Source organism: Tursiops truncatus, chromosome 1 (assembly GCF_011762595.2).
Source record: "Tursiops truncatus isolate mTurTru1 chromosome 1, mTurTru1.mat.Y, whole genome shotgun sequence".
NCBI classification, from domain to species: Eukaryota; Metazoa; Chordata; class Mammalia; order Artiodactyla; family Delphinidae; genus Tursiops; species Tursiops truncatus.
In genome coordinates this window covers 157,303,434-157,330,217 of record NC_047034.1, presented here as the reverse complement: position 1 = coordinate 157,330,217, position 26,784 = coordinate 157,303,434, and the positions used below count along the sequence as shown (strand labels likewise).

The 26,784-nt window shown below is 45.2% G+C and overlaps 1 protein-coding gene across 1 annotated transcript in view; it reads right to left on the bottom strand.

Moving 5' to 3' along the window:
• The window catches only part of CSMD2 (CUB and Sushi multiple domains 2), a 667,758-nt gene that overhangs the window by 165,510 nt on the left and 475,464 nt on the right, over window positions 1-26,784 (bottom strand). The window lies entirely within an intron of this gene.

Here is a 26,784-nt window from a genome sequence, read left to right as displayed (position 1 = left end):
GTGGGATCTTCCCGGACCAGGGCTCGAACCCGTGTCCCCTACATTGGCAGGCGGATTCTTAACCACTGCACCACCAGGGAAGCCCTGCACACACTTACTGATTGATTCGGGCAAATTGATATCTTTACGTTACTTATTTTCCCCAGCCAGGAACACTGTAGATGTTGTAACTTATTTAGGGGTTAGTTTAGGTACTTTGGTAAAGTTTTATGGTTTTCCTCTTTGCATTTTTCCTCTTAAATTCAATTTTTGGCTTTTAGCTCCATTGTGAGTGGGATTTAATTATTAGTTACATATTTATTGTTGGATATATATATGTATATGTGTGTGTGTGCATGTATTTCTTATTTTCAGTCACTAGTTAAGTTCTAACAGGCTTCAAGTTAAGCTCTTGGATTTCCTAGGTAGACCCTTTTATAGATACAGGTGGAGCTTCCTCAGTACCAGAGCTGTGTGGGTTTCCTCAATGGTTGTATTCTCATCCCCCTGGCAGGGCCTCTCCTCCAGGGACTTCTGATGAGTGAAAACAGGCTTCTCTTCAAGGCGTTTAGGAGGGAACAGACTGGGGCCCTACACGTGGTTGGAAGGGGAGAAGGAGCTCCGCAGGAAAAGTGGAGCAAACAAGCATCCTCCCTGCTGTGCTAAGCTGCCCCTGGCTTCTCTGCTTCCTCCATGGTCCGTGAGGCACTGGGAAATCGGCAGCCTCCTGCAGGCGCAGACCAAGCGGTAGCTGTGTGGTGCTGCCGGATGTGCTCTCAGGGAAGAGAGGTTCTCGTGGGCCAGGCTTGTCAGGGAAGGCAGGAGGAGATGAGGCTAGAAGTTTGGGTGGCGTGAAAGGGAGCGTGTTTTCTTTTTTCTTTTTTTTTCTTTTTTTTTGCAGTACGCAGGCCTCTCACTGTTGTGGCCTCTCCCGTTGCGGAGCACAGGCTCCGGACGCGCAGGCTCAGCGGCCATGGCTTACGGGCCCAGCCGCTCCGCGGCATGTGGGATCTTCCCGGACTGGGGCACGAACCCGTGTCCCCTGCATCGGCAGGCGGACTCTCAACCACTGCGCCACCAGGGAAGCCCAGAGGGTGCTTTGTTTGGATGTACTAACACAAGACAAGACCCAGAGGCAGGGGAGAGGTTAAGGTACCTGGGAAGACAGGCGATGCCCACACTGGAGTTCAGGTGGCATGAGTATGTCATGGGGACAGAGCTGGATTGAGAGAGGGACATCAGTATTTGCTAGCAGAGTTGGGGTTTTATCCTCTTCTGGTTAGAGACCGACTGAGGTCCCTGAGGGTGAATAATGGAATGGATGAGTGAGTGAATTGAAGAATGAACAAATGAAATCCCAGAAGGACCAGACCGATGGGAAGTGTGAAAAGAGAATATGTACACTAGGTAGAAATGAAAGAAAACATATTTATACAACCCCTGTGTACAAGGCAATTTCACCTTATCCCATTTAGTCCTCACAAGCAACTTTATTTTGTAGGTAGCACCATTCCCCTCTTTAAAAATGAGAATACTGAGGCTCAGAGAGGTTAAGTAACTTGCTCAAGGTCAAGGGCTGGTCAGAGAGCGACACAGAATTACATTATATAATTCCAGTCCAGGTCAGACTTTGGCGCTTCCTCTCTCTCCCCTGACAACACTGCCTGCACCTCCAGAAGGAAGAGGCTGTGGCCGAGAGCCAGGCCTGCTCCAGAGAGGCCCCATCAGTAATCAATAGTTTGCATGTCAATCATACACAAGGTTAAAGGGCTGAGATTTAAGACCCTTAATTAAAAGTGCCAATTCACTGCATTCAGCTTAACTGATCTGTTAGTCAGACAAAGTCAAAGGCTTGGCATTGATGAGGTCAACTGAGGTGGGAGGACGAGGCCGGAGGAGGGAGCCTGAGGTCCTGTGCATGCAGAAACCATGCAGCTTGGCAGTGGAAAGGAGAGAAGCTGAAGTTCCGGACCTCTTACTGCCTTCGTTTATGTAAATGCCTTCTGTGTGCTAGGTGCTGGGAGATAATGGCGAAGATGACAGACAGGGTGTCATTTTCCAGCTGTTTCTGGAGACGGGCAATACTCCTGCACACACAACCCCATCAGAAGCCTACCAGCTGTGGGCAAATGCGATGAAGGAAACGGCAGAGCGCTGAGATGGAGCCGCTGGGTTATACAGACGGGCCAGGAAGGCCTCTCCACGGAGGCGACATGTAAGGAAGAGGAGAGGCTTAGAGGGAGCCAGGCACCAGGGCAGGGCAAGAGGTGGGAGGACGTTTTCTGTGGATAAAGGGCAGCATGAGCAAAGGCCCCGAGAGGGAAGCAGCTCGGAGCATCAGAGCAACAGAAAGGCCACTGAGGCTGTCCCTGGGCCAAGAGAGGTAGGCAGAGGCCAGGTCTCGTGGGGCCCGGTGGGTCGGGGAAAATTTTGGATTTTATTCTATGGGCTAAGGGACGTCACTGAAGGATTTTAAGCTGAGGCTTACAAGATCCAATTTTCATTTGAAGATCACTCCTGCTGCCCGGATAAGAACAGCCTGGCAAGGGCAACGTCGGATGCAGGGAAATTAGCTAGGGGGCTACTACAGGTGCTAGTGACCTCTTTCATGATAAATCCTTGATGCTAGCCAGTGAAGCTTTGCCAATCCGACCACGTGGATTAAGAGTCTTACTGAAGACGTTTTTCATCCCATAGAAATCAAAGTCTATAAAATGCTAATTAGAGGTTCTCATTGATAGGGATAACTCTGGGCCCAAGCAGACATTTGGGTTTGCCTGAGCAGCTCCCCTGCAGGTGACCATCCGGTCTCCTTCTGGCTTTTGAAATACTGAAAACCATTTGAGGATCCTGCGCCCAGCATGCTGTGAGAAGGTGATCCTTCGTCTTGACGCCTCACCCGTTTGCGCTCTTGTTTCTCTGGGCCACAGACACAACGATAGCCCCGGAAGAGGGAGGGGGCCTGATGTGCATCGCACTCTGTGCTGAGAGCTGCCGGAACGTGGAAGGCTGTGTCTTTGCCCTGGGGGCTGCTGCTGCTTATTGAAAGAGACCCACACAACACAGTAATACGTGCAGGAGGTGCTGAACGCGTGGGATAAATAAAGCGCTATCGAAATAACTGGACGAAGAAGAGAACTAATCATTTGTTGGAAATCTACGTGCCAAGTGCTTCATGTATATTGTCTAATATCCTCATAACAAGCCTGTAAGTTGGAGCCTATTTTTGCCATCTTGCTGATGTGGAAACTGAAGTCCCGGGGGTTAATTGGGGAGACTTGCTGAGGGTGAGGGGGGGGGGCGTCAAACAGCTTGTCAGGATCAGAGGGTGTATTCAAACCACGTCTGTCTGGGACCAAAGGCCTTTCTTTTACATAGTCATCTTCTTCTAATTGAGAGAGGCAAGGAAAACTTCAAGGAGGAGATGTCTTTGAAGCAGGTTTGGAGAAATAAAAGCGAAGCACAAGGAAAGTGAGAGAGGAAGGTGACTGCAAGAGAGAGAGCAGGGGCTTCCCTGGTGGTGCCGTGGTTGAGAATCTGCCTGCTAATGCAGGGGACACAGGTTCGAGCCCTGGTCTGGGAGGATCCCACATGCCACGGATCGACTAAGCCCGTGCGCCACAACTACTGAGCCTGCGCGTCTGGAGACTGTGCTCCGCAACAAGAGAAGCCGCCACAATGAGAGGCCCGCGCACCGCGATGAAGAGTGGCCCCCGCTCGCCACAACTAGAGAAAGCCCTCGCACAGAAACGAAGACCCAACACAGCAAAAATAAATAAATTAATTAATAAACTCCTACCCCCAACAACTTCTTTAAAAAAAAAAAAAAAGAGAGAGAGAGAACAGCATTACAGAGGCACACAGAGTGTGCACCCAAACTCCCCCTCACCTTTTCAATCCACCTTTCCCACCAGGGCCAGCTGACCTTTCTGAACCACGTATCTGACCAGTCATTCCCTTTTCCCTACAGAATAAAGTCAGGCTTCCTAGGGGACGCTCCAAGCCCTCCACGAATAGCCCCAACTGCCTCCTCTTCCTCTCACTCTTTACCCATTTTCTTCTCTTTCTCTGGCTTCAGGGACTTCCCTCTGCCTGGATGTTTCCAACCCCTACACGTGCCCTCACACCACCTGTAGTGGCCTCAATGGTCTCCCCCAAGAGATACGTTCAAGTCCTTACACTCGGTCCCCGTGAATGTAACCCTTACTTGGAAATAGGGTCTTTGTAGATGTCATCAAGTTAAGATAAGGACGTACTGGAGTGGGGTGGGTCCTGAGTCCAATGACTGATGTCTTTCTAAGAGAAAGGAAAGGGAGATTTGGATGCAGAGGCACCGTGGAGACGCAGGGAAGGGGACCGTGTGAAGATGGAGGCAGAGACTGGAGTGATGCACCCACAAGCCAAGGAAGGCCAAGGAGTGCTGGCAACTCCCAGAAGCTGGGAAATGAAGCTGATTCTTCCCTAGAGCCTTCAGAGGGAGCGTGACCCTACTCGCTCCCCGATTTTGGACTTCTAGGCTCTAGAAGTGTGAGAAAATAAATTTTTGTTAAGTCATTCGGTTTGTTACAGCAGCCCTAGTAAACTCATACACCACCTGAATACCATGTCCCAGTAGATCCCCACCTCCAGTTGGTAAGCTTTTCCATGGGCTTTTCCATGCCCTCCCCATGGCCCCAATCTCGTGAGATGCTCCTCTGTGTGCTCTGTGTATCAGAGTCGTCCATTGAATAACCTGTCTCACTGAGTTCCTTAACTGTTGTGTTTGTGTCTCCTTCGTGTTTGTATCTTTGGTACCCAGCGCCAGGCCTGACCCACACTAAGCTCCCGGTTTGGTTGAGCTGATGAGTACGTGAATGGCTCATCGGCTTTCGGGGACGCCCATAGTTCAGTCCGTGCCGTGTGTGCCACTTGGTGACGGGCAACTTAAATCCTATGTGCTAAGGAAGATACTTCCTATTTCACTGGAGGTTCTGACATCTCTCTTTACTGCCCACATCCCGCCCCTTGAATCTATGTCTTTGGCATCCTATCGCCACCATAGAGATAGGACCTAGCTGCACAGACCCTGGGCCAGAGATGGCTGCCTAGTTTAAAGCCAGAAGACAGGGGGATGCTGCAGCCATGGTCTCACACTCTCCAAATACAGCTCTACAAGTCTTCTGACCAATATTCACACATCCAATCAATGAATAGTAGGCAGTGGGTGCAGATATCACACCAGTCACTGGTGATACAGACAAGAACATGGCTTGTTTCTGCCCCTAGCTGTGGTGTGATAAGTACTATGGTACAGATACGCACAGAGAAGGTCCCACCTCAGGCCAAGGGGTGAGGCAAGGTCCCCAGAGGAGAGAACAACTAAGCTGAGTCTTAAGAGGTGAACAGGATTTTCCAGATGAAGGGGGTGGCGAGGAGTGTGAGAAGGAAGGGGAATGCCGGGCAGAGAAAAGAGGTTGTGCAAAGACACGGATGGGATGGAGAGACGGGCACCCCCAGGACAGTACAGGTTCTTCAGGAGGACGAGAGCATGGGTGCAGGTGGGTGAGACCTGAAGCCATGTGTTTGGACAAGCCCACCCAATGAGTATCAGTGTGGGCAGCACACAGAGAAGGGTGTCCTGGAGATCCATGGCATTAAGGATGAGCAGGGGAAGGAGACTAAGAATGAGGAGTGGAGGAGGTAGAAGGTAAACCAGAAAAAGGTGCAGCCCAAGGAGTCAAGAGAGGAGAGGGGCTTCCCTGGTGGCGCAGTGGTTAAGAGTCTGCCTGCCAATGCAGGGGAGACGGGTTCGAGCCCTGGTCCTGGAAGATCCCATGTGCCGCGGAGCAGCTAAGTCCATGCGCCACAACCACTGAGCCCGCATGCCACAACTACTGAAGCCCACGCGCCTAAAGCCCATGCTCCACAACGAGAAGCGACCGCAATGAGAAGCCCATGCACTGCAACGAAGAGTAGCCCCCCGCTCGCCCCAACTAGAGAGAAAGCAACAAAGATTCAACGCAGCCAAAAATAAATAAATAAATAAAAAAGAGAGAGAAGAGAGACTCAGCAGGGCAATGATGTCCAACTGTGGAAGAAGGCAAGGCAGGCATGGCCTCTTCGGTCCTTTCCATGGTGCTGGGTCAGGCTGGGGGCAGAGATGGGGGAGCCCCGTTTCCAAAAAGGAGGGGCCTTGAGTTGGTCTCAGTGTCCTAAATCTGCCTGGGGTACAGCCTGGGCTTTCACTACTGACAAGTATGCCAGCTCAGCTAATGAGCCCCGCTGGTCTCTGGTCCTCTTTCCCATTCCCCTGGGGGCTGCCCGGAACCTCTGCTTGCTCTCTCTGGAGCTGGGTCTTCATGTCAGATTGGCTGCCACTCCCTTTAACTGCAGGGCACCGCGACCGTGGGGCCATCCCTGTTCCGGGATCTCTGTACACCTTTTCATCATGGTGTTTCCACAGAGTCCCACCTTCCACCACAATGTCCCAACAGCAGCTCCCCAGGTGAGGGAGCCCTCACCTGGCCCTCACTCCCTTACCTCTGCCCACCAGCCCACCACTAAGAGTCCCCCCAGGCTTTGCGGTTAAGGTTCATGACACTCAGCTTCAACCACAGGAAGAGATTTACTGCCAGAACTTCCATCTAAAAGCTAGGAGAGCATCAAATTGTCATTGTAGGGGGCTGCACCCCTTAAGTGCTGTCCATAGACAAACTCGAGTCTGGGACTATGGTTTTCAGCTCTCACTCTGAAGGAAACTTTAACACATCGGGTGTTTCTCGGGTACTGCCCACTTCCACACTTAGAAGTGGTTCATCTGTATCTGTCACACATTAGAAAAATGCAAAAACTAGAAAGGAAAAAAATCACAGCATCTTTATATGTTGATTTCACTTGCCTTCTGACTGGGCCCGAGAATATGAAAAGGCTTTGGGTGCTTCGAAGCAACTGTCACCACTGCGTGAACACATGGCTACTGCACCGGGAAGAGTGTTAACAGCGGATCTTTACATCAGGGGAAAATGGCATGTGAACCAACAGCTGCTGTAGCAGGGGGAGGGGTCAGAAATCACTCCTGTCCCCAAGTGAGAACGCAGCTTAAATTATCCTCAGTGACTTTGGAAATGACAATAAGAAAATAATACTTGCTTCACAAAATGCCCCCCTCTGAGCCACGGTGCAGCAAACCAACAATTAAACCATGATTATAATAGCAGACAATAATAATTAAAGCATTGTGTCATCCAAAGAGCAAAAACTGAGAAGACAGACCAAAGCTCAAAGCAAGTATTGGTGTCTAGAGCAAAAATAGAGGGTGTCCTTTCCTGGTGCCAGCTGGTATTGGGAAGACAGAAAGATTCTTCTTGTGTTATTTTCCTAAGTGAAAGAATAAACCTGGGCTTCAGTCACTGAAGAAGCTGCAGTGACTGGTGTTCTGGGAGGCTGGGCAGTGTACAGATGCAGCACTGAAGCTACTGCCCTGTGTTTCACTCTTCCTTGCCGAGTAACCTTGCACCACTTGTTTTCTCATTACCATCGCCCTGTAAATGAAGGCTCTGTGACTGCCTATTGTTCACCAGAACCTGCCCTGCAGGTGTCAGGGACTCTGTGAGGGGCAGAGGTGTTTTTATCCTTTTTGGAAGAAATGTTTTCCATGAAATGAAGCTCTGCCTCCCGAAGAGGCTATTTAACAAAATGGCTACAGGGTCAAAGACTTGGGTTCAAATACTCATTCTTGATAACTGAGTGACCTGAAAGAGCCTCAGTTTACTCTTCTGTAGAATGGCAGTAACATCATCTGTCCAGCAGTGTGGCCAAGAGGATTACTGTAAATGCAATCACATATAAAGTACCTAGCACTGAGCCTGACACATAATATCAAATCAAAAGATGGTCAAATCACCTAAAACAAATTACAGTTTAGTTCTATTTTTTTACAGTAAGTCCCCTACATATGCACCTTCAAGTTGTGAACTTTCAAAGATGTGAATGTGCATTTGTGTGTCCAGTCACATTAGTTCACGTGTCTGGTGTACATTGTCACGTGCGTGCATCCACTACAAGTGGTTGTGCTATTGTGTACTTTACTGTACAACACTGTATAGAGTACAGTAGTACAGTACCATCTCCCACCTCCTCTCCCTCCTCTGGTCAGTAACTCTTGCCTGTTTACTCGATGCCAGCCCCTGGATGCCAGCTGTTGTACTGTACTACTGTACTTTTCAAGGCACTGTACTGTAAGATTAAAAATGTTTTCTTTATTTTTTGTGTTTGTTTTTTATGTATTATTTGTGTGAAAAGTATTATAAACCTACTACAGTACAGTACTCTATAGCCGATTGTGTTAGTTGGGTACCTAGGCTAACTTTGCTGGACTGACGAACAATGGGACTTAACGAATGAGCTCTGAGAACGGAACTTGTTTATATGTAGAAGACTTAACTGTATTTGTTTTACTCCATTAAGAGAGATACATTAAAGTCTCCTATGGCTGTCAAGTTCTTCTTGTTTTTCCGACAGATTTTGCTTTAAGTTTTCTTGTTAGGTTATTTGGTGCATAAAGATTCATGACTGTTGACACACTTGTGGACTAAGCATTTAATCATTAATAAATAATTCCCTCTGTCCCTTTTAATATGTATATATATATTTTAACCTTGAATTTTACCTTTATTTAGAAAAGCAGGGGGGAATCGGGAAGATGGCGGGGGGGGGGGAGTCGGGAAGATGGCGGAAGAGTAAGACACGGAGATCACCTTCCTCCCCACATATACACCAGAAATACATCTACACGTGGAACAACTCCTACAGAACACCTACTGAACGCTGGCAGAAGACCTCAGACCTCCCAAAAGACAAGAAACTCCCCACGTACCTGGGTAGGGCAAAAGAAAAAAGAATAAACAGAGACAAAAGAATAGGGACGGGACCTGCACCAGTGGCAGGGAGCTGGGAAGGAGGAAAGGTTTCCACACACTAGGAAGCCCCTTCGTGGGCGGAGACTGCAGGTGGCGGAGTGGGGAGCTTCGGAGCCGCGGTGGAGAACGCACCCACTGGGGTGCGGAAGGCAAAGCAGAGAGATTCCTGCACAGAGGATCCATGCCGACCGGCACTCACCAGCCCCGAGAGGCTTGTCGGCTCATCCGCCGGGGCGGGCGAGGTGGGAGCTGAGGCTCGGGCTTCAGTCTGAGCGCAGGGAGAGGACTGGGGTTGGCGGCGTGAACACAGCCTGCAGGGGGTTAGTGCACCACGGCAAGCCGGGAGGGAGTCCGGGGAAAAGTCTGGACCTGCCGAAGAGGCAAGAGACTTTTTCTTCTCTCTTCGTTTCCTGGTGCGCGAGGAGAGGGTATTAAGAGCGCTGCTTAAAGGAGCTCCAGAGACGGGTGCAAGCCGCGGCTAAAAGCGCGGACCCCAGAGACGGGCATGAAATGCTAAGGCTGCTGCTGCCACCACCAAGAAGCCTGAGTGCGAGCACAGGTCACTATCCACACCCCCCTTCCGGGGAGCCAGTGCAGCCCGCCACTGCCACGGTCCCGGGATCCAGGGACAACTTCCCCAGGAGAACGCACGGCGCGCCTCAGGCTGGTGCAACGTCACGCTGGCCTCTGCCGCCGCAGGCTCGCCCTGCATCCGTACCCCTACCTCCCCCTGGCCTGAGTGAGCCAGAGTCCCCGAAGCAGCTGCTCCTTTAACCCCGTCCTGTCTGAGCGAAGAACAGATGCCCTCCGGCGACCTACATGCAGAGGTGGGGCCAAATCCAAAGCTGAGCCCCTGTGAGCTGTGTGAACAAAGAAGAGAAAGGGAAATCTCTCCCAGCAGCCTCAGAAGCAGCGGATTAAAGCTCCACAATCAACTTGATGTACACTGCATCTGTGGAATACGTGAATAGACAATGAATCATCCCAAATTGAGGAGGTGGACTTTGAGAGCAAGATTATTTTTTTCCCCTTTTCCTCTTTTTGTGAGTGTGTATGTGTATGCTTCTGTGTGAGATTTTGTCTATATAGCTTTGCTTTCACCATTTATCCTAGGGTTCTATCCGTCATTTATTTTTTTCTTAAAAAAAATTTTTTTTCTTAATAATTATTTTTTATTTTAATAATTTAATTTTATCTTACTTTATTTTCTTTTATCCTCCTTTCTTTCTTTCTTTCTTTCCCTTCCTTCCTTCCCCTCCCTCCCTCCCTCTCTCTCTCTCTCTCTCTTTCTTTCTTCTCCCTTTTATTCTGAGCTGTGTGGATGTGCCTCTGAGGTGGGAGAGCCAAATTCAGGACACTGGTCCACAAGAGACCTCCCAGCTCCACATAATATCAAATAGCGAAAATCTCCCAAAGATCTCCGTCTCAACACCAGCACCCAGCTTCACTCAACGACCAGCAAGCTACAGTGCTGGACATCCTATGCCAAACAACTAGCAAGACAGGAACACAACCCCACCCATTAGCAGAGAGGCTGCCTAAAATCATAATAAGGCCACAGACACCCCAAAACACACCACCAGACATGGACCTGCCCACCAGAAAGACAAGATCCAGCCTCATCCACCAGAACACAGGCACTAGTCCCCTCCACCAGGAAGCCTACACAACCCACTGAACCAACTTTAGTCATTGGGGACAGACACGGGAGCTACAAACCTGCAGCCTGCAAAAAGGAGACCCCAAACACAGTAAGATAAGCAAAATGAGAAGATAGAAAAACATACAGCAGATGAAGGAGCAAGATAAAAACCCACCAGACCTAACAAATGAAGAGGAAATAGGCAGTCTACCTGAAAAAGAATTCAGAATAATGATAATAAAGATGATCCAAAATCTTGGAAATAGAATAGAGAAAATGCAAGAAACATTTAACAAGGACCTAGAAGAACTAAAGATGAAACAAGCAATGATGAACAACACAATAAATGAGATTAAAAATACTCTAGATGGGATCAATAGCAGAATAACTGAGGCAGAAGAATGGATAAGTGACCTGGAAGATAAAATAGTGGAAATAACTGCAGCAGAGCAGAATAAAGAAAAAAGAATGAAAAGAACTGAGGACAGCCTCAGAGACCTCTGGGACAACATTAAATGCACCAACATTCGAATTATAGGGGTTCCAGAAGAAGAAGAGAAAAAGAAAGGGACTGAGAAAATATCTGAAGAGATTATAGTTGAAAACTTCCCTAATATGGGAAAGGAAATAGTTAATCAAGTCCAGGAAGCACAGAGACTCCCATACAGGATAAATCCAAGGAGAAACACACCAAGACACATATTAATCAAGCTGTCAAAAGTTAAATACAAAGAAATCATATTAAAAGTGGCAAGGGAAAAACTACAAATAACACACAAGGGAATTCCCATAAGGTTAACAGCTGATCTTTCAGCAGAAACTCTGCAAGCCAGAAGGCACTGGTAGGACATATTTAAAGTGATGAAGGAGAAAAACCTACAACCAAGATTATCCTACACAGCAAGGATCTCATTCAGATTTGATGGAGAAATTAAAAGCTTTACAGACAAGCAAAAGCTGAGAGAGTTCAGCACCACCAAACCAGCTTTACAACAAATGCTAAAGAACCTTCTCTAGGCAAGAAACACAAGAGAAGGAAAAGACCTACAATAACAAACCCAAAACAATTAAGAAAGTGGGAATAGGAACATACATATCGATAATTATCTTAAATGTAAATGGATTAAATGCTCCCACCAAAAGACAAAGACTGGCTGAATGGATACAAAAACAAGACCCATATATATGCTGTCTACAAGAGACCCACTTCAGACCTAGAGACACATACAGGCTGAAAGTGAGGGGACGGCAAAAGATATTCCATGCAAATGGAAACCAAAAGAAAGCTGAAGTAGCAATTCTCATATCAGACAAAATAGACTTTAAAATAAAGACTTTTACAAGAGACAAAGAAGGACACTACATAATGATCAAGGGATTGATCCAAGAAGAAGACATAAAAATTGTAAATATTTATGCACCCAACATAGAGGCACCAAAATACATAAGGCAAATACTAACAGCCATAAAAGGGGAAATCAACAGTAACACATTCATAGTAGGGGACTTTAACACCCCACTTTCAACAATGGACAGATCATCCAAAATGAAAATAAATAAGGAAACACAGGCTTTAAATGATACATTAAACAAGATGGACTTAATTGATATTTATAGGATATTCCATCCAAAAACAACAGAATACACATTTTTCTCAAGTGCTCATGGAACATTCTCCAGGATAGATCATATCTTGGATCACAAATCAAGCCTTGGTAAATTTAAGAAAATTGAAGTTGTATCAAGTATCTTTTCTGACCATAATGCTATGAGACTAGATATCAATTACAGGAAAAGATCTGTAAAAAATACAAACACATGGAGGCTAAACAATACACTATTTAATAACGAATTAATCACTGAAGAAATCAAAGAAGAAATAAAAAAATACCTAGAAACAAATGACAATGGAGACACGATGACCCAAAACCTATGGGATGCAGCAAAAGCAGTTCTAAGAGGGAAGTTTATACCAATACAATCCTACCTTAAGAAACAGGAAACATCTCGAATAAACAACTTAACCTTGCACCTAAAGCAATTAGAGAAAGAAGAAAAAAAAACCCCAAAGTTAGCAGAAGAAAGAAAACATAGAGATCAGATCAGAAATAAATGAAAAAGGAATGAAGGGAACGAGGGCAAAGGTCAATAAAACTAAAAGCTGGTTCTTTGAGATGATAAACAAAATTGATAAACCATTAGCCAGACTCATCAAGAAAAAAAAGGGAGAAGACTCAAATCAATAGAATTAGATATAAAAAAGGAGAAGTAACAATTGACACTGCAGAAATACAAAAGATCATGACAGATTACTACAAGCAACTCTATGCCAATAAAATGGACAACCTGGAAGAAATGGACAAATTCTTAGAAAAGTAAAACCTGCCAAGACTGAATCAGGAAGAAATAGAAAATATGAACAGACAAATCACAAGCACTGAAATTGAAACTGTGATTAAAAATCTTCCAACAAACAAAAGCGCAGGACCAGATAGCTTCACAGGCGAATTCTAGCAAACATTTAGAGAAGAGCTAACACCTATTCTTCTCAAACTCTTGCAAAATACAGCAGAGGGAGGAACACACCCAAACTCATTCTACAAGGCCACCATCACCCTGATACCAAAACCAGACAAGGATGTCACAAAGAAAGAAAACTATAGGCCAATATCACTGATGAACATAGATGCAAAAATCCTCAACAAAATACTAGCAAACAGAATCCAACAGCACATTAAAAGGATCATACACCATGAACAAGTTGGGTTTATTCCGGAAATGCAAGGATTCTTCAATATATGCAAATCAATCAATGTGATACACCATACTAACAAATTGAAGGAGAAAAACCATATGATCATCTCAATAAATGCAGAGAAAGCTTTCGACAAAATTCAACACCCTTTTATGATAAAAACCCTGCAGAAAGTAGGCATACAGGGAACTTTCCTCAACATAATAAAGGCCATATATGACAAACCCACAGCCAACATTGTCCTCAATGGTGAAAAAATGAAAGCATTTCCACTAAGATCAGGAAAAAGACAAGGTTGCCCACTCTCACCACTCTTTTTCAACATAGTTTTGGAAATTTTAGCCACAGCAATCAGAGAAGAAAAGGAAATAAAAGGAATCCAAATTGGAGAAAAAGAAATAAAGCTGTCACTGTTTGCAGATGACATGATACTATACATAGAGAATCCTAAAGATGCTACCAGAAAACGACGACAGCTAATCAATGAATTTGGTAAAGTAGCAGGATACAAAATTAATGCACAGAAATCTCTGGCATTCCTATACACTAATGATGAAAAACCTGAAAGTGAAATCAAGAAAACACTCCCATTTACCATTGCAACAGAAAAAATAAAATATCTAGGAATAAACCTACTTAAGGAGACAAAAGACCTGTATACAGAAAATTATAAGACACTGATGAAAGAAATTAAAGATGATACAAATAGATGGAGAGATATACCATGTTCTTGGATTGGAAGAATCAACATTGTGAAAATGACTCTACTACCCAAAGCAATCTACAGATTCAATGCAATCCCTATCAAACGACCAGTGGCATTTTTCACAGAACTAGAACAAAAAATTTCACAATTTGTATGGAAACACAAAGACCCTGAATAGCCAAAGCAATCTTGAGAACGAAAGACGGAGCTGGAGGAATCAGGCTCTCAGACTTCAGACTATACTACAAAGCTACAGTAATCAAGACAGTATGGTACTGGCACAGAAACAGAAATATAGATCAATGGAACAGGATAGAAAGCCCAGAGATAAACCCACGCACATATGATCACCTTGTCTTTGATAAAGGAGGTAGGAATGTACAGTGGAGAAAGGACAGCCTCTTCAATTAGTGGTGCTAGGATAACTGGACCGGTACATGTTAAAGTATGAGATTAGTTCACTCCCTAACACCATACACAAAAATAAACTCAAAATGGATTAAAGACCTAAATGTAAGGCCAGAAACTACCAAACTCTTAGAGGAAAACATAGGCAGAACACTCTATGACATAAATCCCAGCAAGATCCTTTTTGACCCACCGCCCAGAGAAATGGAAATAAAAACAAAACTAAACAAATGGGACCTAATGAAACTTCAAAGCTTTTGCACAGCAAAGGAAACCATAAACAAGACCAAAAGACAACTCTCAGAATGGGAGAAAATATTTGCAAATGAAGCAACTGACAAAGGATTAATCTCCAAAATTTAGAAGCAGCTCATGCAGCTCAATAACAAAACAACAAACAACCCAATCCAAAAATGGGCAGAAGACCTAAATAGACATTTCTCCAAAGAAGATATACAGACTGACAACAAACACATGAAAGAATGCTCAACATCATTAATCATTAGAGAAATGAAAATCAAAACTACAATGAGATATCATCTCACACCGGTCAGAATGGCCATCATCAAAAAATCTAGAAACAATAAATGCCAGAGAGGGTGTGGAGAAAAGGAAACACTCTTGCACTGCTGGTGGGAATGTGAATTGGTACAGCCACTACGGAGAACAGTATGGAGGTTCCTGAAAAAACTACAAATAGAACTACCATATGACCCAGCAATCCCACTACTGGGCATATACCCTGAGAAAACCATAATTCAAAGAGTCATGTACCAAAATGTTCATTGCAGCTCTATTTACAATAGCCAGGAGATGGAAACAACCTAAGTGTCCATCATCAGATGAATGGATAAAGAAGATGTGGCACATATATACAGTGGAATATTACTCAGCCATAAAAAGAAATGAAATTGAGCTATTTGTAATGAGGTGATGGACCTAGAGTTTGTCATACAGAGTGAAGTAAGTCAGAAAGAGAAAGAGAAATTCCATATGCTAACACATATATATGGAATTTAAGAAAATAAATGTCATGAAGAACCTAGGGGTAAGACAGGAATAAAGACACAGACCTACTAGAGAATGGACTTGAGGATATGGGGAGGGGTAAGGGTGAGCTGTGACAAAGCGAGAGAGAGGCATGGACATATATACACTACCAAACGTAAGATAGAGAGCTAATGGGAAGCAGCCGCATAGCACGGGAGATCAGCTCCATGCTTTGTGACCACCTAGAGGGGTGGGATAGGGAGGGTGGGAGGGAGCGAGACGCAAGAGGGAAGAGATATGGGAACACATGTATATGTATAACTGATTCACTTTGTTATAAAGCAGAAACTAGCACACCATCGTAAAGCAATTATACTCCAATAAAGATGTAAAACAAAAAAAAAAAAAAAAAAAAGAAAAGCAATATTGTGACCCCTGTTTTTATTTATATATGTTCTCATGCTATTCCTTTGTGTCAACTTTTTAATATTCTATTGTTCTTAGCAGCATATTTTTTTTCCTTTACCGAACTTGAGACTCTTTTGCTTGCAATATGGAAATTTAACTTGTGTGCACCAGCTCATATCTCCTTACAGCTCCCTCCCTACCCACAGGTTGGTCAGTGAAAGCTCCACACGTAACAGTAGAGTCCTCCTTTTCCTGTGTGCCCTCATCTCGGGGCCTCCCGCTGGGATGCTCACACATCATTCTGCCCACTCCTTTTGCAGACTCTTAGCTCAGCATTTTAGTCTTGCACTCTGCTCTCCCACTTGACCTTAGTTCTTGGCTGATCCCTCAATCCTCCCCCAGCCATCCTGAGCTCCTGCAACCCTGGCTTGCTCCAGGGACCACCTCTTCTCCTCTTATTTTCTTCTACCTTGCACTGTGGAGTGGCCAGACAAAAGTGAATTTATACTCATTTCAGAATTGATACGTTTGTTCTTGAAGCAGCGATGATGTTATGTGTTCACAAACTCTTGTTTCTTCTTCCACCTAGGCACAACCTCCCTTATAATTAGGTGAGCTGGGAAATGTGTTCTGGTCAGTGGGATGAGGAGGAAGACCTGACTCTTAAAACAAGTTTTGTTCTACTCTCTGATGCCTTCTCTTTCCCTTCTCAGCTGGCCAAATTTGAGGACACACTGGAGGACTGTGAGGGTCTCACGTGAAAGGAGCCTAATATAGGGAGACTAATAGAAGCTTATCTCCATCAACCTGTTTTATGCTTTTTGTTTATTATGTTTTCTTGCTATTTCCTTTTTCTTTGTAACATGTCTTAATTTTCACATTTCCTTCAGTGATTTGCAAAGTATACATTTTTGTTTTTTCATTCTACTTTAGGCATTTTTAAACATTTTCAAAAATATTCCTAAATGGGTATTTTCTCTAATTATCAACTTTAAGAAAAATAATAAGCACAGGGAGATCAGCTCAGTGTTTTGTGATGACCTAGATGGGTGGGATAGGGAGGGTGGGAGGGAGATGCAAGAGGGAGGAGATATGGGGATACATGTATTTGTATAGCTGATTCACTTTGTTATAAAGCAGAAACTAACACACCATTGTAAAGCAATTATACTCCAATAAAGATGTTAAAAAAAGAAAAAGAAAAAGAATATAGCATTTCACTCTCCTTTGTGTAAGACAGAAAAGCTAAAAAGATTTTACTTTCCCCTCTGCCTTCCGCCAACTATCAAAACACTGACAATACAAGCAGGGACTACAGACTCAAATTAAATATCGTCTTTCATGGTCATCAATTCTTTATATAGTTTTTTCCTAAACATCTCAGTAGGCTGAAAATTATGTCTATTTTAGTTTCCTGTGGCTGCTGTGACAAAGTACCACAAATGTGGTGACTTAAAACAACAGAACTTTATTCTTTTGAAGTTCTGGAGGCCGGAAGTCTGAAATCAGTATTGCTATGTGGAAATCAAGGTGTCAGCAGGGCTGCACTGCCTCCAGAGCCCCTAGGGGAGAATCTATTCTTTGCCTCTTCCAGTTTCTGGTGACTGTTGGCATTCCTTGGCTTGAGGCCTCATCATTCCAATCTTGGTGTCTGTCTTCACATCACCTTTTCCTCTGTGTATATAAAATCTCCCTCTGCTTCCTTCTTATAAGGATATATATGATTGCATTTAGAGCCCATCCAGATAATCCACAATAATCTCCTCATCTCAGAATCCATGGTTTGACCACATCTGCAAAGATCCTTTTACCAAATGAGGTAATGTTTACAGGTTCCAGGCTTTAGGACCTGATAACTTTGGGGGCCCTCTCTATGCAAGTTCTTCAAAAAGGGGCCCCTTTTTGCTGCCCTCTCTATGCAAGTTCTTCAACAAGCCCGGGCGGGCAATTTTCTGTGGCTCTTGTGCATATTATATCCTGGCTGAATCAATGATTCTCCAAAGTCTTTGGTCTTTGATGTTACAGAGAAGAAACTTCAGGAGGGTTTGATTAGTTGTGATTGTTTATCGGAAATGGCTGTTTTATTTGCTGAGGGCTGACTGTGTGCTTACCTGTGTGTGTTTTGTCAAATGCTTATAGGGATTTTTTTGTTCTCCATGGAACTGTTTCATTTTTCATCAAGTTGTATCTTATTCATTTTGCCTGGAACTTGGTGAGTCCTTTCAATTCACCAGGGATAAGAAGAGTTTGCCATCATGTGTTTTATTGTACCTTTTGTTAATTGTTCCATTTATTAATTGTTCTTCTTCATTTATGCCGCCTGGATTGCTGCTCTGTCTTCCACATTTGGCAACTTTTCTTTCATTACTTCTCCACCTTCACACCTTTTCTCTTCGGTCTCAGAGAGATTCTCCAGCTTGTCTGCTATTTCAATGTTTTTATTTCTTACAAGACAACTACTGTGATTGTAATTTTCCTTCTGTATTTAGTTTCTTTTCATTCTTCACTTGTCTCTGTCACTGTGTTTCTAGTTCAGGAGCTCTCTTCCTCCATTTCACCATCCATTTTCTGCTATTTCTCATCCCTATTTCTTATATTTAAATGAGAATATTATCTATATACCCATTTAAAATTTCCTCTGCCTACTATGGTAAAATCTTTTCAGGAAATTGTTTCTATTTCTTTAGGAAAATGGTTCTCTTTTTTTAAGAATGGTATGTTTTAAGTAGCATCACAAGTTTTTCATTTAATTTAGTTTAATTTTTGCTTATTTGTTTACTTATTTTTTGAAAGGGAGAGATTTATAGTGGTCCAATGTGGCCAACCAACAAGGTTTGCATTTCTTTGGTTGAACTGTTTATTTTCTTCCTAAGAGATGTTGGAATTCATTTCTGGGATTGTAAACTGGCAGTCAAATTGATGTATTCTGGCCAATTCAGCTATCCATTGTAGCTCGGCTAGATTATTATTCTTGGATAATTTGAAGTAGTTTTTCTTTTTCTAGAGTTAACCTATGAAAAGCTAAAGTGCCAGAGTGCACCACCACTCTTAAAGCTACATTTATACCTACAAGGTTACCTACATCCTCTCCTTCAAACACTTCTGCGCTCCTTTTTGTTGGTTTGTTGAAATTGTAAATCTGACAAAGCCATACCCATTGTGTTTGTGCTTATCTGTTCAGTTCCTTCAGGAGGTCAGTTCTTGTGGTATGAGTACATGGACCTTCTCTGTTTAAGGTCTGACTTGCTGTCACTGCAAGAAAATAAACCTTCTGGAAGCTGCTAAACCTGAAGCCACAATTCCTGGCAAGAGCTATGAACAGAAGCTTTACTTCTGGTGCCTCCTCTGGGCCAGCTGCCTGCTTGCTGGGTAAAGGGAAGCCTCACTGACCTCAGTGGGGAATTGCTGCCCTCTGATTGATATGAAACTGCAGCGGGGCCATCTGGGCTTCAGGCACAGCCAGATGTTTTGTCTAGTCCGGCATCCTCCCAGGAAGACAAGTTCCACTGGGCAGGGGTTCTGGTTAATCAAAACCATGGCCCCCTCTCTCAGCAATCCTACTGCATCTTAACCAACAGCCAAGAACAGAGTTCCCAGGTTGCCCTCGTGTTAATCATTAAGAAGCATCTCCACAGTTAAAAATCAACAAACTAGGACTATTAGCCAAACATGAACTTTATAACTAAATGGGCATTAGGAGCAGAAATCAGAGCTTCCAGGAACAATAAGTTCTCCATTCTCCAAGTGCCCTAGATCTCTTCATGGAAAGCCTACCAGCAAAGCACTGTGTCTTATCCCTTTCCCCCTTCCCTTCTTTATAGCCAGCCACATACAGCTCTCAACCTCCATCTAATTTGTACTCAGTTCTTCTGAGTGTAACCAGGACCCCTCAAACAGTTATACTCAATTCCTCCTTGGTTTCCCAGTGAACTTATCCTCTGCATTGCTGCCACTGAACTTCCTGAAGTGGAGACATCATCATGACATACCAGATAATGAGCTCTTTCAGAAGCAGCTACCCACCCCTTCCTCTCTTTTACATGCCTGGAAGGTCTTTACCTCCACTCTGCATGGTGAACTACTACTGTTCGGTAAAGTGTAGCTAGACTAGCACTTCCTGTCTGTAACACCCTGCCCCTCAGCTGCCACCTAAAATTATGAACTGGCCTTGCAAATGCTTTCTATTGTGTTTTGTACATACTTCTACTATAGCATTTATTTCGTTATATAAGAATCTAGGTAGGCACTATAGGTAGGCTTCTCTGTACTCCATTTCCAAACCTCTCATCTGTCTCTACTATTGAAACTGTAAAGCAAAACAAAACTGATCTCTCACTTTCCCTCAGCCAGTCATGGCAAGTTCAGACTAATGGAATGTAGGAAGATGTCTGTGAGGATGGTGGTTCTTCCTCAATAAATATGTAAACCCTCCCTAGAAGAAAGCTCTGCTCGCTTCCCTCTTCCCTCTTCTTTGAGACTGGAACACAGACACAATGCCTGGAGCTGCAGCAGCTGACTAGGTAACTATGAGGATGAAAGCCTAAGGATGGCAGAACAAGAAGAAAAGCAATGGTATCCTGAGCAGCTGCAGGTCTGGATGGGATCTTCAGATTCTTTTTCCAGGAGAAAAAGTGAACCCCCATCTGCTGAAGCCAGCTTTAGTCAGTTTGTTTTATTTTCATTCCTAATGGATAAAATTTCTACCTGTAAGACTGAGACCTTCAAGGGAAAAGACTGTTTCTTATTTATATTTATACCCTCAGTGACTGGCAGAATGCCTGGCACTAAGTGCTCCAAGTTTTTAAATGAACTGAATGTCGTTACTGTCTTCAAATTATTCCAGTGGCTGCTCGTTATCCTGAGGAATCCATGTAGAGTTCTCATCTTGGCATTCAGGGTCCCGCAGAGACCCGTCTCTACCCATGCAACCTTGTCCCCACACATCCAGCCACATCAAGTGACTGCTTGTTCCTCCTTTGTGGACAGACCCTATACTTTCCCCTAGGTTCATGCCTTCACTCTCCTTCCCCTCAATTGGCATGCTTCCCCTCTACACTTCCAGGTAGAACTTGTCTTTCTCTTCCCCATTTCTGAACTTGGCTTGCACTTATTGTCTTGGGGGTACCTGTTTATTTGCCTATTTCCCACTAGAATATGAGCCCCTGGCAGACAAGGACTGGCTGTAGTCTGACCTTTGTGTTTCCCACCACAGAGCATCACACAGTCTCTGGCACATAGAAGGTGTTCAATGGAACTAAACTAGGGTCAGAAGAGTAAACTGGGGCCAGACAGAATGGGCTTGAAATCTGTATCACTGGGTAATTGTGAGACATTCATCCTTTCTGGGCCTCAATGATCCCATCTATAAAATGGGGACAATAATAACTGATCTAGAACTGGTATGCTGTAGAGACTGGATAAACACTAAGTAGAGGGGAGGCCCAAGAGCAAAAGGCTTTGCCTCCCGCTCTTCCCCAGTTGTCATCTGAGCTGGTCCACTGATTATCAAAAGGAAAACTCAGACCCAACATCGGAAACTGAGAAGAGGTCCCACCCATGTGGGCTGAAACTTCCATGTTCTATGAACTGACAACATAGTTAGGGGTGACATGAAGGGCACAGTTCCCTGGTCTGTTCTCCTGCTGTTAGCTGCCAGGCCTGGACAGAGTTCATCAGTCAGCCTGTCCCATTCTTGGCCCTCAGGGAGAAACACTTGCCAAATGCTGTAGGCCGCCCCCGCCCCCATGTTCAAGGGCAGGGTCTCACAGCCAGCCCACCCTTGTTGTGCACACCCAGGAAGGGCCCGCTTTTCTACATGGGCCCCACCCAGGGGTCAGCCTGAACGTGAATCCCTGCAGCCACCCACTGTCCCCCCGGGCACTCCTGGAAAGGGACTCTCTTTGCCCAGCTTGCTGGGGTGAGGCAACCACGGATCCCTCCCGTTGCCTCCAATGCTTCGTCGAGGCTGAGCAGGGTGCTGGGAGGCATCTGCAAGCCTTCTGTCTGCGCCCCCGGGGACAGTCTCATGGACTGGCCTGTGGGCTGTCGCACATCCCCTCCCGGCTGGCACACCCAAGGGAAAGACCTGCTTGACACCTGCCCCCACCAACAGCACGGCACCACCATCTGTGATCTAAGGGGTGACCTATCACCTGCTGTGCTCCGGGATGCCCATCTGGGTCAAATGAACAACCACCTACAGCTCGTGGAGGGGGTTCTCCACATTTGGGAATTACGTCCCAGGCACTGTTCTAAGTGTTCGGATATGTTAGCTCACTTCATCCTCACGGCAGCCTCAAGCGGTAGGTACCATTTTAATCACCGTGTTACAGGGAAGAGAACTGAGGCACAGGGTGCCTGCTTGAAGAGCTTCCCAAGCTACAGAGAGAATAAGAGTGGTAGGTAGTGTGGTGGCCGAGTCTGGCTCTCAGCTGCAACTTGATACTGAATGAATGACAACTGGGAGGACAACTGGGACACAAAGATAGTCAGCTCTTCAAATGATCAGCCCAAATGGCCCAACTGCAGGACGCAGTCGATGCGGGGTGGGGTGGGGTGGGGTGGGGAACAGGAGCTGTTGTAAAACAAAACATAAATACTGTCCTCAGAGAGATGCAAGATGGTAATGCATTGATAAAAACAAAAGTAAGCTGTCAAGAGAAATCTGAAAACAAAAAGTGCAGTTTTCTTGAAATAAAAACGAAAACCAAAACAAGATTTCCGAAATAAAGAGGGAGGAATCACAGAATAAATACTGTTGAAAACAGAATTAGTGAAAACACAAGACCATTGGCAGAATGCAAATGGGATACGGATCTTTCAAACCACCAGAGGAGAAACAGAGCAAATTAAATCAAATCAACTAAAAATTGGAAGAGTTAAAAATAAAAAAAAGCAATAAAAAGCATAATATATTTTGTTTGAAAGAAAGCATAATACATTGGATGTAAAAGAAATGTATAAATCCCTGAACTCTTTCCCCTTTCTTCAAATATACATAGAACATAAGTAAGAAAAAATTCAAAAAGTAACAAGGGCACAATGCAGTAAAAGTGGAACTGATTTAAAAATCATACAAAATATATAACTTAGTAACTTTTAAGACATTCTTAAATACTCAGGTTGAAAAGAAATCTAACCTCAAATTACAGACTAGAAATAAACCCAGCTGAACAGTCTATATGAGAAAAAATAAACTCCCCCATAGAAAAATATACAAAGAGCTTGAAGCAGCAAAGGCAATTAAATACCATCTTGCCCATCAAACGGGTTAACACTGCCAGGATTGACAACATAAAGTGATGCTGGGTAGGGAAGCAGGCTTTTGGTAGATGTGTAAATTGCTGCAATAGCTAGAGGGAAATTTGAGGTCATGTATCAAAATTTGCCTTCTAAGAACATATCCTAAGGAACTCACTGGACAACTGTTTAAAGATTCATGTGTAAGGATGTTTACTCGGGCGAAAAACTGAAAATATTCACTTTATCCATAGGGAAGTAGTTAAATAAATTATGGTTGTACAGACAACAGAATTCCCTGTAACCATTAACCAGGATGAGGCTGATCTATATAGACTGAGAGGATAAGATGATGATATATGAGTAAAGGGTAAAACACAAAGCAAGTTACCGAGCCACTCAAAGAGGTGATCTCGTTTTAGCAAGCATGCTTATTGCATTTGCTTTCTGTAGACGCTGGCATACAAAATACCTAAAAGAGGAAGCTGAACAAATGGATATCAGTGGCTATCTTATGTAGGGTGTGCAGAGGAGAACAGAGTAAGACGATGGGGACTTTTGATTTCTACTTTATAAACTTCTTTATGGTTTGTACTCTAAATTTTTAAAAATGAGTATCTCCTTTTTATAAAGAAAAATTCCGTACAGAAATTCTCACTTAAAAAATAATAACTAAGTCTTACTCTGAATAAGGGCAGAAACACAAAAGGGGCTTTTTTGTGTTTGTCTGAATTCTATCTGATTACAAATTCCCTTAACTTTGTGGCCGGTGATTCCAGGGAGGGGTGGCGGGATATGGGGGGCGGTGAGGGAGAGAGAGGAGAGAGGGAGAGAACACGCTAGAGTACAGATGTGCACGAGGACACTGCAGACGCTAGCTGGCACGGCAGCCTGGGGTGGAGGGATCGCAGGAGGAAGGCGAAAGTGTCCCATCACTCCATCCCCATCTTTTGGCCACTCTCCGTGCAGCCTCTGCTCATGTGCATCAGCTCCTTGGAGGTTGTGTGACTCCAAGAAACCTTCCCAATGGAGGGCTGAGGTCACTTGCATCCTCTCCCCGCCACTCCCCACCTCAGGGTCCTCACACACACAGCCAGCAGGCCCCCCCTATAGTTCTTTCTCTCTCTGGAGAGAATATTTCCTCTATTTGTCTCGATCCTCTCTTCCTGAGGGCTAGGAAGGGATGCTCTGCTCTCCCCTCCAGCCCACCCCACACCCATCATTCCTGTAAGTGATAACAGTCCTCACGTCTGCCCAGAAATGCCATCACTGAATTCTTGTGCTCTCCCTGTCAGCCGCGCTGAGATCTCTCGGCTCTCCTCCCACCCTTCTCCTAAACCTGAATTCCCAGGGACTGATGGCGCATGTCATGGGTGTGCTAAGGTTACTATGTCATGGAGGAGATGCACGCCCAAGTACTTAGGCAAGAAGTATCAGGATGTCTACAGTTACCTTTGTGGGATTCAGCCAAAAAAGAAAAAAAAAAAAAAGGGACAGAGAGAAAAAAAAGAAAGAGGGCAAATATTCACAGTAGTTGAGTCTAGGTGGGAGGGAAGCAGGTGCTCGGCATACTGCTCGACTTTTCTATTGTACATATTGTATGTTGCACAACAAAAAAATAGGGAAACAGAAGAAATCTGTTTCCACATTTCTTGAGGCGAGTGAGACCGGCTGGTGTGACTCCTTAAATGTCTCCTGAACTCATCCCTTCTTCTCCATCCTTCTTCTCCATCCTTCTTCTCCATCCCATCGCCACTGGCAGGGTTCAGGTCTCCTCATCCCGACGACACTCTGGAGACGGCCTCCTCCTCACTGGGGTCCCAGACCCCATCTGTCCGCTTCTCCACAAGGCTGCCACGACAGGGCCAAACTCAGCATCACGGCCGCCACGGTTCTCTGTGCTCTGGCTGCACGCAGCCCGCTCCACCAGTTTCATCCCTCACCATGGCCCATCCCTCCACCAGATCTCAGGTGATGCTCCAGCCACGGCGACCAGCTCCTTGAGCCCGCACACCCTGCATCACCTCTTCTGCCTAGTAGGCCCTTCTGTCCTGCCAACCTTCTTCCTTGGCTACCTGGCAACTCCTCTCCATCCTGCACGACTTACTCTAGTGTTTTCATTTCCAGGATAGCCTCTCTGGTCTCCTGTCCAACTGTTCAGTCCCCTGCCCCCTCCTTCCACCACCTCGCTCTGTGTACACGCACATCTCCTCTTTGCCAACAGCGGCCGTGGTCTTATTCATCTGGGCAACGCCAGTGTCTCCCACAGGCACTGCCATGTATTCAGCAGACAGCTATTACATGGAGGAACGAATGAATGAATGAGTAACGTGCAAGGTGGGAACATGGGAAAACCTCCTGATTTGTATATGGAGACACCTGTGACGAATTCATTGTTCATTTACTATTTACTGAGGGACCTTCGTGGATCTGCTAGTCATAAATCTACCTTTATATCTGGGTCCTGCTTGCTTCATTCATTCATTCATTCAACACTTGACACTTGTTAAGCCTCTGCCACTGTGCTGAGAGCCAGGAGACTTGTGAAGATGAATCGGGCAGAGAGCGTGGCTCTGGCTGGGGAGCTAAAGCAGGAGCATAAATGGAGGAGAGGAGTGGTCAGTGTCACAAGGGAAATACAGGCCATGGGCAATGGGAACGCAGAAGCGGAGAAAGGACTCCTAGGAGTCTCCTGCGAGTGGACTGGGGGAGACTTCCTGGGTGAGCTGACATGTGCACTTGACTTTGAGGGAGCGAGAGTTGTAGACTTAAGTCTTTGGAGGGAGGGGGGCATTCCGGGGAGGGCAGAGTGGAAACCAAGGCACTGAGCACGGCCGTGAGTACATGTACAGGGGCCACTAGCAATTCAGCTTTGTCATTGAAGAGAAGTGGTGGGAAATAAGGTTGGGAGGTGGGTTGAAGTCCTGACAGCCTTGAAAACCAGGATAAGATGTTCAGCTCCTGTGAGCATGGGTGCCACGCAAGGGTTCTAGTTAGAGTGTGAGTTGACCAGGCATGCTTCCAGAAAGTGATTCCAGAAGCAGTGTGGGATGAAGTTTTGTATTTAACACAAAACCCCCAAGAGCTCTGCTGACCTCATTTTGCACAGGGCCGAGCTCAAAAACTTGCACGTGGCAAACACTTCATACATTTCTTTAACTGGACTGGGTCTAAGACCATGTGTACATCAGCGAATGTGCAAACAGCTGTATCTCTGGCAGCAACACACCCGTTCAGCCAGTTCCCCTTCACGGAGACCTCGCCAGGGCAGGGAACCTCTCCTAGCCACACTTCTGCCTCTTGTCTTGACTCCCCACTCTTCCAAAGTCTCAACAGTTCATCCCTGGATTACTGCGACAGACTTTTGACTGGTTTTCTTCCCATGAGCTCCCTCCACTGTAAATAACCCTGCTTAGGAACCTTCCACGGCGCCCTCTTGCTTACTGGCATTTAGCATCCTCCGTCAGCAGGCTGCTTCCTAACCCAGTCTGTCTCCCATTCCTTTCCGCATGCATTCCCCACGCCAGCCAGACCATTCCCGCTCCAACTGCCTGGTTCAATTCTCTAGCCATACCTCATCCATCCTGCCACGCCAACCTCCTCTTTTCCTCACAGCTCCTCTGAACCCAGTTTGCCAGCAGCATCATCTGGTGCGAAGATTCAGAAAGACCTGGATCCACGCCCCAGGCTTTCTGCTTCACTGTGTGAGCTTAGACACACTATGAATTCTCCTGGAATCTCAGTTCTCTCATCTATAAAA